We start from the raw sequence: 12,291 nt of genomic DNA, 5'->3' as shown, positions 1-12,291 counted from the left end.
CAGGAGTGTGAAGGATCAGTCACTGAGTTATTAGACAAAGCTAGTGTTGGAGGCCATGAACCCATGCACTGGACCACAGAGCAGGGATGGAGCAGACTCTGCTTTCCACCACTTATTTATACAGAACAGGCACACTTTGCTCAGCAGGAATGTTTTGGCAAATGGTCATTTTACACTTAAACTAATAGCTCTCCCCTTGTGTCCACAGCTGACTACATGAACTATAGGTCTAAGAATTTTTTTGTTTGTTCTAGGCTTCCTTAAGAAGAAAATAAGATATACACAATAACTGGGACATGACAGTCACAGAAGCATTCCAAAATAAACAAAGAGCCGTAGCAAAAGAGCCTGTAGTCAATCATTATGCCATAAACCACAGCCAGATAAAAGGGAAAGACAAAACAGCGGAAATGTTTCCTTCCAAATCCCCGTTACTTTTCTGGTAATTTCTTTGCCCTATGATCAGTACTCCTGATAAGGTCTCACAAGAGCAGAGTAGAGGGGCAGAATCACCTCCCTTGACTTGCTGGTCACACCTCTTTTGATGCAGCCCAGGATATGGCTGGCTTTCTGGACTGTGAGCACACATTGCTGGGTCATCTTGAGCTTCTCATCCACCATCACCCCCTAGTCCTTTTCTTCAGGACCACTCTCAATCCATTCTCCACTCAGCCTGTAATGATGCTTGGGATTACCCCAACCCAAGTGCAGAACAATGCGCTTGGCCTTGTTGAACTTCCTGAGGTTAGAACAGGCCCCCCACTCAAGCCTGTCAAAGTCACTCTAGATTCTCTCTTCACATTTTCCTACATTACTATCCTAAACAGCTCTTTCTGCCGACAAGCTTCACAGTTGTGTGCCACAGCTAGTGTGGCATCCTCCATCCACTTTGCTGGGATGTCTTCTCCTACAGAACAGTAAGCTAACAACTTTGAATAAACCTTCCAGTTTATTCCAATAACAAAATTTGTATTTTATTACCAATATCTTTCACTGTGAAGTGCTTCTGTCTGCTACAGGCTGATGGATAGGGCAACCTGCACTCTGTTTAAATGTGGCCAGGAGTGTGATACACAGGCATCAACAGAAGAACCTGCCAACGTGGCCACAGTGCTGTAGTTCAAATGCCTGGGATTGATGTAGCTTCTAATTATGCTCCCCAAATTACTTCACTATTCCATGTAAAACACGCAGCTGACCTCTACCTTTCCGTTTTTTCCCTTAGCTTGGTGACATTCAGTAACGTCTGTTACAGGGAACATCATTCACGCTGTTTCTATTCAGAAAACTTTCTTCAGTCCTAAGTAGAAGGCCAAGAAATTTCACAAAAGCACAGTCATAATCTGTTGAGGAGGAGAGGAGACATCTAGGAGCCAGGCAGGAGAGAGGACAGAATGTGTTCAGTCAGCGAGTCCCGCAGCAGCTGACGGGAGCGTCCCTTAGAGGAACTCTATCTTATTTCGTATCTTTTCCAGGAAATTAATTTGTTAGGAGCTGAAGAGTGCTGCCAGGTAAAAGGTCAGGAGCACCAAAGTCCTTTGTTTATCCCCTGCAACAGAGCACGATTTCCCCCCAATACTGTGCCCGTAGGCCCCAATCTTCTCCCAGAGGAATCATCTCTACAGAAGAAGAGTTTTGTGACTTTCCTACCAACAGATTCAGGGCATGCTGCCAGCTCTTCCTTGTGTGGAAGAAACCAGTCCATGAGGGACCAGACAAGCACTAGCAAACTCCTTCCTTGCTGACCACTCAATAGAAATCACAAGCAAGAACTCGCTCTTCATTTATACTCATTACATGTGGGACAACTGGCGTTTTCTAGGCTGTCAGACAAATGAATTCTTAGAATGAGTTTCATACACAAAGTATTTAGGCAATAAAGTATGTATGGACATATAAATCTTTTCTTGTGCATTTCTGGAGATGGTTGGCAGGAAAACTGCAGTGTTTTCACTTTATCTGGGAAAATATAAGGGCAGCTCATGCAGTCATTACAGATGAATCTGCAACTGTTAAATTGCTAAGTTAGGAAAGCATTGTCAAAAAATAGTGTGAAAGAGATAAGTTTCTTATATCAGTATCTCTACAGTGAAGGGGTAGGCATAGGCAATGAGGAGGAACAGCTTCTCCATGAGAAGAACTAGATCTAGCACTTAGCTCAAGTCTTGGAAAACAGCAAACAGAGGAATAAGAATACACTGAACAAAGACAACAGCACTGAGCACCAGCCATGCCAGGTGGCTACATTTTGCTTAAGAGATCTCAGCACCACAAACAGGACTCCATAAGTGGGGAATAAAAAAGAGCTGTGTTGTAAGTGTGGTGACCAATTCCATCTTCACTGACAGGGTGGAAGATAATGTACGCAAAGATCTTTTTCTAGGTCTTACTCATGTACACAGGGCTGTTCCAAAACTCACTGAAATCACTGGGACTTTCTTCACTGACACCAAAAATCTCCAGATCTGGCCCATAAAGAACTGTAGCAAGACTGGAACCATATGGAATTATTTCTGAGTCACAGTAGTAAGAGATATAGTGAAAATATGTTGGCTTGTTGATATCTTGGCAGGCTCAGCAAGAGACCACATGCTAAGTGGCCTGGAAACTACCCTCTCATCCTTAGAGGTGGCTACTTCTGATCAGGATGAAGACTGTGAAAAGGGCAGTGTGGCCATGTTAACATTGTTACTGGCTATTTTTTACCTGTCCTTTGGACGTACAGAACTTTCCAATTCTGGCAGTCTGAAAGCTAAAAATTCCTTGTATCCAAACATACCCATGGGAAAGGACATACTGAGCTAGATAAATTACAGTTATGAAATACAAGTATTTAATTAAATCTTCCCTGGCTGTATTCGTATCCTCAAAAAAAAAAAAAGTCCAGCTTCAAAACTAATCTGGAACTTACTGCCTATGTTATAATTTACTAGAAACTCTGTTGTCATCACTTCAGTTCATAGAAAGGAAAAATAAGAACAGCAACAGCTTTCATCAGTTCCTATTTAAAAGCAAACTGCTGTATTAATAAAAAAAAAAATACAGAGATAGAGCCAAGTTCAAGCTTGAGGTAAGTGCAGGGAGGTTAGCCAGGCCAACCAGAGTAGAGAAAGGTGGGTTAGGTTAGCAGAAGGTAGACAGGTTTCCACTTGTCCTCCTGTTGCCTTGCCTGGCAGCCCTGGGGATACCCCTCCTGAACTTGCCTTTGGCTCTATTAACTCCTCTGGCTCCAGCTGAGATAGGACATCTCCTGACTCTCTGCCAGCAGTTGCACGTCTGTGTAATAATGCATAAGACAGAGACTGCAGACAAGGTGTGGGGCAATCAGAGGAATCCACCATGGCAAAAGCTCTCCCACATGTGATTTAGTTGGAGGGGACTGTGACCACTGCCCTTGCTGCAAATGCCCTTTAGGTATGCTCCGCTTCCAGGTTCCAAGGCTCCTGACTGAAAGGTCACTATTCTCCATCTGTCCTAGCTATGAAGCTTATTTACAGTTTGGATCCTCCTCTTAGCAGCTGTTTGGGACCTACTAGAACAGCATCCAAGGCTTGTGAGATAAAGTATAAGATATTTTAAAATGTCAAGGGCAAAACAGCATTAGAGCTGTTTTACAAAGTACTCTATAAAATCTATAGTGTCCAATGTGTTTTCCCAAGCATCAGACTGACAGTTGAGGTAAAATAGAGGCAGGGCAGCAGGGCCAGAGGCTGTAACTGTTGTGAAAAGGTGGATCCATCTCAGTTAACTTTCACAGAGCAGCTTTCTGGTGGTTAACATTTTCTGTCTCTGGTTTCAGCCAACTGGTAAACTGTTCAAGGAAAATGTCAGCACACACCACTTCCCCACCAACGCACTGCTCCGTTGAGGTGTGTCAGAAAAACCTGCTCACATCTTCCTGTTGAAATGCTGCTCCATTTTGAGCGATTTATGGATGGCTTGTGTTTATTCAGACTTTACTTGCTTTCATAAACATTGTCATGCAACAGTCCACGGTCCCCATTTCATGTGTGTGTGGTCAATAGATTGGTCAATAGATTGTTTATTCAAACAGACTGGCTCATGAGCAATAAGATATTCTTAGGTCTTTGTCCTTTGCATGCTAAAATAGCAGTAGACATTGTGTTCGTTTTGTTGTGGGTTTTTTTCTCTGTAAATAACAGTGACGTTGAGAAGAGTAAAACAAAGGTCATTTTTGCAGTTTTCATCTGCATAGTGTGTATGTTTCCCTGTGACTAGATAGCTCATATCCAATATTTACATTAAACACCTTTTTGAAAGGCTAGGATGTAACAAGACAGAACTTGTAAAAGGTGTTTATTATTATGGAAATCGTGCTCCTTTGCTGTGAAAGACTGCATGTAAGAAGAAACATGAGTTTAGAAAGATCCTGAGATTTCAAGATGGTTTTAGATACCTCCCAACATTCTGACATTTTACCAGAAGTGTAATCTCATAGAATCACAGAATTGCTTGGTTGGAAAAGACATTTGAGATCACCAAGTCCAACCATACCTGTCCACTACTAAACCATATCCCTGAGCACACCATCTACCTGTCTTCTAAATAACTGAAGGGGTAGTGGCTAAACCACCTCCCTGGGCAGCCTCTGCCAATGCCCAATAACTCTTTTGGTGAAGAAATCTTTCCTGATGTCTAATCTGAACCTGCCCCAGCAGAGCTTGAGGCCATTCCCTCTCATTCTATCACCTGTCACTTGGGAGAAGAGACCAACACCCACCTCCCTAAAACCTCCTTTTCTCCAGGCTAAACAACCCCAGTTCCCTCATCTGCTCCTCATAAGACTTGTGCTCCAGCCCCTTCACCAGCTTCATTGCCCTTCTCTCCACGCTTCAGGACCACAACATCCTTCTTGTAGTGAGGGACCCAAAACCGAACATAGGATTCGAGGTGCATTCTCACCAGTGCTGAGTACAAGAGACAGAATCATTTCCCTGGTCCTGCTGGTCACGCGGTTTCTGATACAAGCCAAGGTGCCATTGGACACACTCCTGAGTCATCTTCAGCCTCTGTCTTCAACACCCCCAGGTCCCTCTCTGCCAGGTATCTGTCTAGCCACTCTTCCTCAAGACTGCTGCACAGGACTATTGTGTCCCAAGTACAGGACTCAACACATGAGGGATATATACAAAAACTTTCAGCAAAGCCTATTTTCTGTTAAAGAGATTTTATCTAATTGAAAAAAAAATTGTCTGCTCTACTTGAAAGCTCAAAACAATATAAGGTCTCTTCTCTGAGACACCATACAAACATAATAACAGAAAGGTTATTATCCTAGAAGGTAGTAAAGGGAAGTAAACAGCCAAGAAAGAAGTATTAGGACCATTCTCTGATAAATAATGAAGATACAACAGGATTAATTGACTTACATAAGGTCACTCTGGAGAGAGAAGCACTAAACCTCTGTCTCCTGAATTCAGAGCCAATTCCTTAACCACGAGACAGTCCTTCCACACTAAAAGAATAATTTTGTTTTTACTGTTGGAAGCTACTCTTTTTATCCTATTGGTGTTTAAGAACTGAATGTTTTGTTAACAATTAATTTTGGATGATTTAGCCATCTGAAATCTTATAGCACTTACAGTAGTTTTTGGAGATTTCCCTTGTTGAACTATTCATACAAGTATATATGTTTTATTCTTTCCTTGGCTTATTTCTCTGTTTGTTTTGGCTACCAATACATTCTACTTAGAAGAAGAACAAGGGAAGCCTTTCCAAAAAATTAACGCACTTCACTTAGAGATGGGAGTTGAAAACATATCATGCCCTTGCAAAGAGTGACTGACAGAGAGAATTCCTCTTTTTAATTATTTTTCCTAAGCCCAGAGGAAGCAAAATATTTGAAAGAAAGAAAAAAATATGTTTACCATACCCAAAATTTGGCAAATTTGAAACAGGACACACTTGTGTAAAGTGCCAGCTTCATGGGTAGTACCAAAAGTCATTCAGCACTTGAAAAAAAGGTTTTCTTTAGTTGGAGGCCAAGCACAACAGCAACAAGTTTCCCCACACACTCACTTTGCTTTCATCTGACAAGCACAAGTCAGTGAATTTACATTCTAACTATATTTTTAGGATAGTCAGTTCTTCTTTTTACTGTGCTTATGGCAAAACACGTAAAAATATCCAATGGACTAAGGCCTTTACAACTCTGAAGTCCTAATTCAAGCAAAATTAATTTGTAGCCTGTATAGGCTTCATGTTGGATATTTGGTTTATTAATTTACCTTTTATGTCCATGGAGAACAGGTTATGTTGGAAGCTAGACTGGGACTTTTTTAGAATCATAGAATAGTTTGGGTTAGAAGGGACCTTTAAAAGTCATCCAGTCCAAACCCCTTGCAATGAGTTGGGACATCTTCAGCTCTATCAGGTCTCTCAGAGCCCTGTCCAACCTGACCCTGGATGTTTCCAAGGACAGGGCATCTACCACCTCTCTGGACAACCTGGTCCAATGTTTTACCATCCTCATCGTAAAAAATGTCTTCCTTATGTCTAGTCTAAATCTACCCTCTTCTAGTTTAAGACCATTACCCCTGGTCCAATTGTAACAGGCGCTGATAAGAAGTCTGTCCCCGTCTTTCCTATAAGCACCTCTTAAGTTTAGAAAGGTAAAGTGTCCCCAGAGACTTCTCCTCTCCAGACTGAATAACATCAAGTTTCTCAGCCTTTCCTCACAAGAGAGGTGTTCCATCCCTCTGATCATCTCTTTGGCCCTCCTCTGGACTCACTCCAACAGGTCCATATCTTTCCTGTGCTGAGGGCTCCAGAACTGAATTCAGGACTTAAGGTGGGGGTCTCACCAGAGCAGAGTTGAGGAGCAGAATCACCTGCCTCAACCTGCTGATCACACTTCTTTCAATGCACACAGGACACAGCTGGCCTTCTGGGCTACAAATGTTCATTGCTGGCTGATGTTGAGCTTTTCATCCTCCAGTACCCTCAAGTCTTTCTTGGCAGAGCCGCTCCCAATCCCTTCACCCTTCAGCCTGCATTGATACCACAGGTTATCCCAAAGGTCTGTTTCATCTCTTTTCTATTGGATATTGGTTTTGTCAAGCCAGATGTCCCACCAGAGATCCTGGGGTGCCAGGCACCACCACTTATCTCCAAATAACCAACAAGTACTGGCTGTGGTAGCTGGCTCATGAACACATTGCCTTTGTAATACAGTGGGCTGAAGGCACTGGCTGAATGGGATCTCCCCCCACAAAATTGCCAGCTGTTTTTTTAACTGTTTTGTTAAGTATACAAATCCAAACCTGCATTTTGTTGGGAACAGTATGGATCGATTAGAGAGACTCTGGGATTACTCAGCCTCTTGAGGTGAGGTTGCAGCAAAGGTCTGAGAGATGAATATGTACAAAGTGATTCCTCCCATAGGTGTTTCCTTACCTACAGAAGTACTGGTGTCTCAACAGTGCCTCATACCTACCTGCAGGAGGTGGGCCATAGAAAACCTTCCTCCTTGTTTCATCCTGACAGTTTAGCTCTTATAGCAGGACAAAACAGTCACTGATGAGTTCTACACAACCTGTAAGGAATAGTCTTGGCTGATCTTCCTTCAGTATTTAAACGTTTTCAGGGGCATCTAAGCTGCATAACAGCAGACAAAGGTTTGAGCTTCTTCAGGCATCTTCTCTGAAATGCCTCAGCTCCCACCTACCCACCTACCTGTATAGCTTGTGGTCCTGAGGCGCAGTGTCTCTAAGGACAGCAAAACTGTTCTTGAAGTTAACTTCTAGGCAGCCTTCAAATGACACTGAAGATAAAAACAGCTAGTGCTTGTGGTCTAACATTTACCAAGAGTTTGCCCTTGACTTCTCAACTTATTCCCAGAGTATCTCACTTTTCCTTGTCCTCACCTAATCAAGTATTGTACAGCTTCAATGCTGCTTTTCTTCTTGGAACAAACAAGTTGAGATGGGCTCAGCCTAGGGTGGAAAAGGGACAAAACAGAGCTGTTTTCAGCCAATGGAAACATTGCCACCCTTCTCACGGGCAAAGTGGACCTAGAGTACCCCTTCCTTTTCTCAGGGTTGGGTATAGCACTGCAGTGGACTGCCAAGCTCAGCTCCAGGCGGTTAGGTTAGACAGGATCAAACACTCAGTAAGGCATTAGCCATCCCTTCTTATTTTTATTTTTGATCTATAAGAAGCCAGTCATAACTTTTTGCATATCCTAACTATTAAAGTTATCAATGTATTAATCCCACCAGAAACAGACTCTTTTACCAGTACTTTTAATTAATTTCTGGATCTTTAAATCAAGTCCATATGAATGGTACGTAGAGTTTGATCCTCAAATGCCCATGTGTATTAATTAAGTTCTTGTTTTAATAAAAAAGAATCCTCATTTAAGCTATGGGAAATTGCAGTGTGTACATGAACATGAATCTTGTACCCATGCTGCTTTTTCAAATACATTTACCTTGCACTCACACTCATCCAAAATTAAGTTAATGGTCCCAGTCTGCCCCTCAAGACTCTGCAGATAGCATAAACTAGTCATAAACAACTTCTTTGAAAATGTACTAGGGGAGCATAAAAAACAGATCTCTTGAAAAGGAGGAAGCATAAAAATATAATTAAGGGAAATTGTGTTATTCTGTGCTGCAGAACTAGAGTAAGAGAACAAAAGTGGAAATAACTCTGGTACAGGTTCATTGCAGGTTACTTTCTGTAGCAAATGGATCTTCTGCCATTTACATCCAGGGTACCTTGGCTCCACACTAGATTATCCCGCAGAAAGAGAGGTGCAAAAAGGGAAATAATCATTGCAATCCAGAGGAAATTCCTACAGCAGAGAGCATGGATCCTGAAATACCGGTGGGATGAGAAATGCGCTTATCAGCACATCATTTGGCTTTAGATTCCTCCAGCTATTCAAAAAAGGGGAGGGCAGGGATTTTCCACCTCATCATGATAAGTATCAAGTATCAAATAAATAGTTTTATAAAATATGAGCAAATAAAGAATATTTCTTTTACATTCCTCACTGCCTTTTTTTTTTTTTTGGCTATAATTCTAGGTCTTCGAGATCCCTGAAGCGCTATGTAAATCTGTTGCTAAATAGATCAAGACAACTTTCTTCTTTGATGTAGGAAGTAAAGTCTAGAAAAACAAATAGAAGAGAACTGGATTTGACTTCTTGAGTATGGCACCCTCATATAGTCCAGCTTATTTAGTCATTTTTTTCATTTTGGAAGCCAGTACTTCACAAGCAGCAAAAAAATCAGGTCCAGGTCAATAGTTTGCAAATTTGAAACTCCATTTTTTCTTGAAGTTTATTTTATTCTTCAATTTATGAATCAAAGTCCTGGTATTTACAATGTGGTGGTTAACCTCTATCACCCATCTTTATGATTGTGAATTCTGTGCTGAACCATGAATCCATCATGTTTTATTGAGAAAGAGACAGTCTTGAATTTTAAAGTGTGCAACAACGATCTTTGACTTTGTTCTTTGATTTGGGTCAGCTAGCAAAACTGGAGGAATGTTTATGATTAAGGGAACTTACAAATCAGAGAGAAAGGAGACAAATTCATTAGTTATTGGTTATGGCAACTCTGAAGTTCTGAAGTTCCTCCTTTTTTTAAGTATTCAAATAAATCTGTAAGGGCATCTAAATAAAAAAATCTCCAGAACACATTCACCGTGTAGGTTCTCTGAGATGAACTCTATATCTAATTTAACCACATTAACTTCTGCTGACATTTATCTTTAGGAGACAGCCAAGACTTTGTTTGTTTGTTTCTGCACTTATCTCAAGCATCTCTCTTGTATTTGAGCTCTTCTACAGAAAATAAAAAAAAGAATAAACTACATAGTGATCATATAAATCTTCTCTCCCTGTGGAAAAGTCCTCAGCAACTCCTGTACTATGCAGTCTTTAAATTTTCCGATAAGTTTTGTTTGGCTAGAGCAAGTCTTTGAGAAAGTCATTCAGTTTTAATTGAAGACATTGAAAAATGAAGGGATCTATCAATCCTTCCATGGTTCATTGCAACAGTTAATCAGCCTCACAGTTAAAATGTGCCTTATTTCCACTTTGGAATTGCCTTGTTCTAGCTTCCTGCCCTGGATAAGCACCACATTCTTCCTGAAGAAAAACAATGAATTACACACTACAGTGAAGTCTGCTTTTAACTTTTCTGATAAACTGAAATAAGGAATTGAGTTTGCTGAGGGGCTCATTGCACAGCATTTCCTGCAATCATCAAATCATTTGGGTTTGGGTATTGTTGGGTTTTTTTCCCTGCACCTGCTCCAGCTTTTTAGGAAGGTTTTGAAATGGCAAACACCACAGCCAGATGAATTTCTTTCCCCAGTGCCATGTGGATGTTGAGTTATTTTCCAGCATCACTGTCTCCTTCTTTTTCCCGTGACACATCTGAAGGTGGGGCCCATCCTCTCAAAATATTGATATTGGGTTTCTGCTCTCCAATACATGGATTTTCTTTAATCTGTGTTGTGAATGGTCCTAACTCTCCACCTTTCCATGGAATTTGCATGAAACAGTCTTGACAAATGGTAGATAAATGTCCTTAATTTATTTACCTCTTTTTTTACTATCACGATACCTGTTTATCTGATGTAACATTTTAAAGACCTCAGAGATGGAGAGAGTCTCTTTTATTGTAGTGCAGTGTTTTCTGCAAAGACGGTTGCTATTTGTGCAGCACTCAAGAACCTCAGCCAAGTACCAGACCTCCATCTTCTCTCTTTGGGTTAATGCAATTTTTTTGAGATGAAAATGGGGTCGGAAGAGATTGAATCTGCAGATCAAGCTCTTCTCTGAATCAAAGACTACTCCATATCTGGGAAAAGGAAAATATAGTTCAGTTGGATGTTCCTCAGCTGCAGATACTTCATACACAGCCACTGAGACTACCAAGGCAAGATGAATCCCCCATCTAACCAAATTCAGATATCCTTGTGGTAGGTGTCAACATCTGATCTAGTTCCTTTACAAGATCTCTATATAGTCAGTGGACAGAGAAGCATTTTTAGGGTGTACTTCATCTTTCAGGGATATATGAATCACTCTTTGTAAGCAATTCTTTATGTGTTGACTATGAAGAATATCTCTGGACATTCATTCAGAAATAAAATCTATAGTCGGCAAGATTCACTCCACGAGCCCTATGGCCCCAGAGGAGCAAATGATTTGGAATAATTTTGTTTGCACTCAGAAATATATTATTTATTAAGTAAATTACTTTGTTTAAACACATTAGTAGCCATAGGCATCACTGATTTCTTTGTCAATGGTAGCAGTGCGGGAAGAAAAGGGAAAGAAACCTTCAAATCTGTGCTGTATCCAAACACAGGAATTCCCCTTCATATCTTGGGCGTATCTTAGTAGAGTATCGTGTTTTTATGGACTCGGGTATTGGAACATATGTTACAGCTTTGTAAAGGGTAATTTGATATGGTGTCAGGCCTGTGTTATCACTCTCCTCACTGGCATGTTAAGCCTCATTCACACAGAGCTATTGAAGAGAGAGACAAAGTCAAAATATCTGTACAGTGATGAAGACACCAAGACAGAAACTGGGAGCCACCAACCTCTGCTTAAAGGAAGCTAATACAGCAAAATGTGTGTGTGCCTGGATATTGGAAATAGTCAAAGAAAACTGACACATTATGCCTAATAAAACCACAGTCAGGAGGAAGAAAAAGAAGAAAAGAAAAGAAAAGAAAAGAAAAGAAAAGAAAAGAAAAGAAAAGAAAAGAAAAGAAAAGAAAAGAAAAGAAAAGAAAAGAAAAGAAAAGAAAAGAAAAGAAAAGAAAAGAAAAGAAAAGAAAAGAAAAGAAAAGAAGAAAAGAGAGAAGAGAAGAGAAGAGAAGAGAAGAGAAGAGAAGAGAAGAGAAGAGAAGAGAAGAGAAGAGAAGAGAAGAGAAGAGAAGAGAAGAGAAGAGGGAAAGGAAAGGAAAGGAAAGGAAAGGAAAGGAAAGGAAAGGAAAGGAAAGGAAAGGAAAGGAAAGGAAAGGAAAGGAAAGGAAAGGAAAGGAAAGGAAAGGAAAGGAAAGGAAAGGAAAGGAAAGGAAAGGAAAGGAAAGGAAAGGAAAGGAAAGGAAAGGAAAGGAAAGGAAAGGAAAGGAAAGGAAAGGAAAGGAAAGGAAAGGAAAGGAAAGGTGCCGTGGCTCTTAGTTTCGTTGGTCTTCAACTTAAGTCATACCACCAAGAAAAGCTGTTTTTATCAGTCATTAATCCATAGGCCAATCACTCGTTGCTCAGCTTTTCTCTGCAGCAGAAAACTGAAA

This window comes from Cuculus canorus, chromosome 4, assembly GCF_017976375.1.
Source record: "Cuculus canorus isolate bCucCan1 chromosome 4, bCucCan1.pri, whole genome shotgun sequence".
NCBI lineage: Eukaryota > Metazoa > Chordata > Aves > Cuculiformes > Cuculidae > Cuculus > Cuculus canorus.
Note: the sequence above shows the minus strand (reverse complement) of the source record.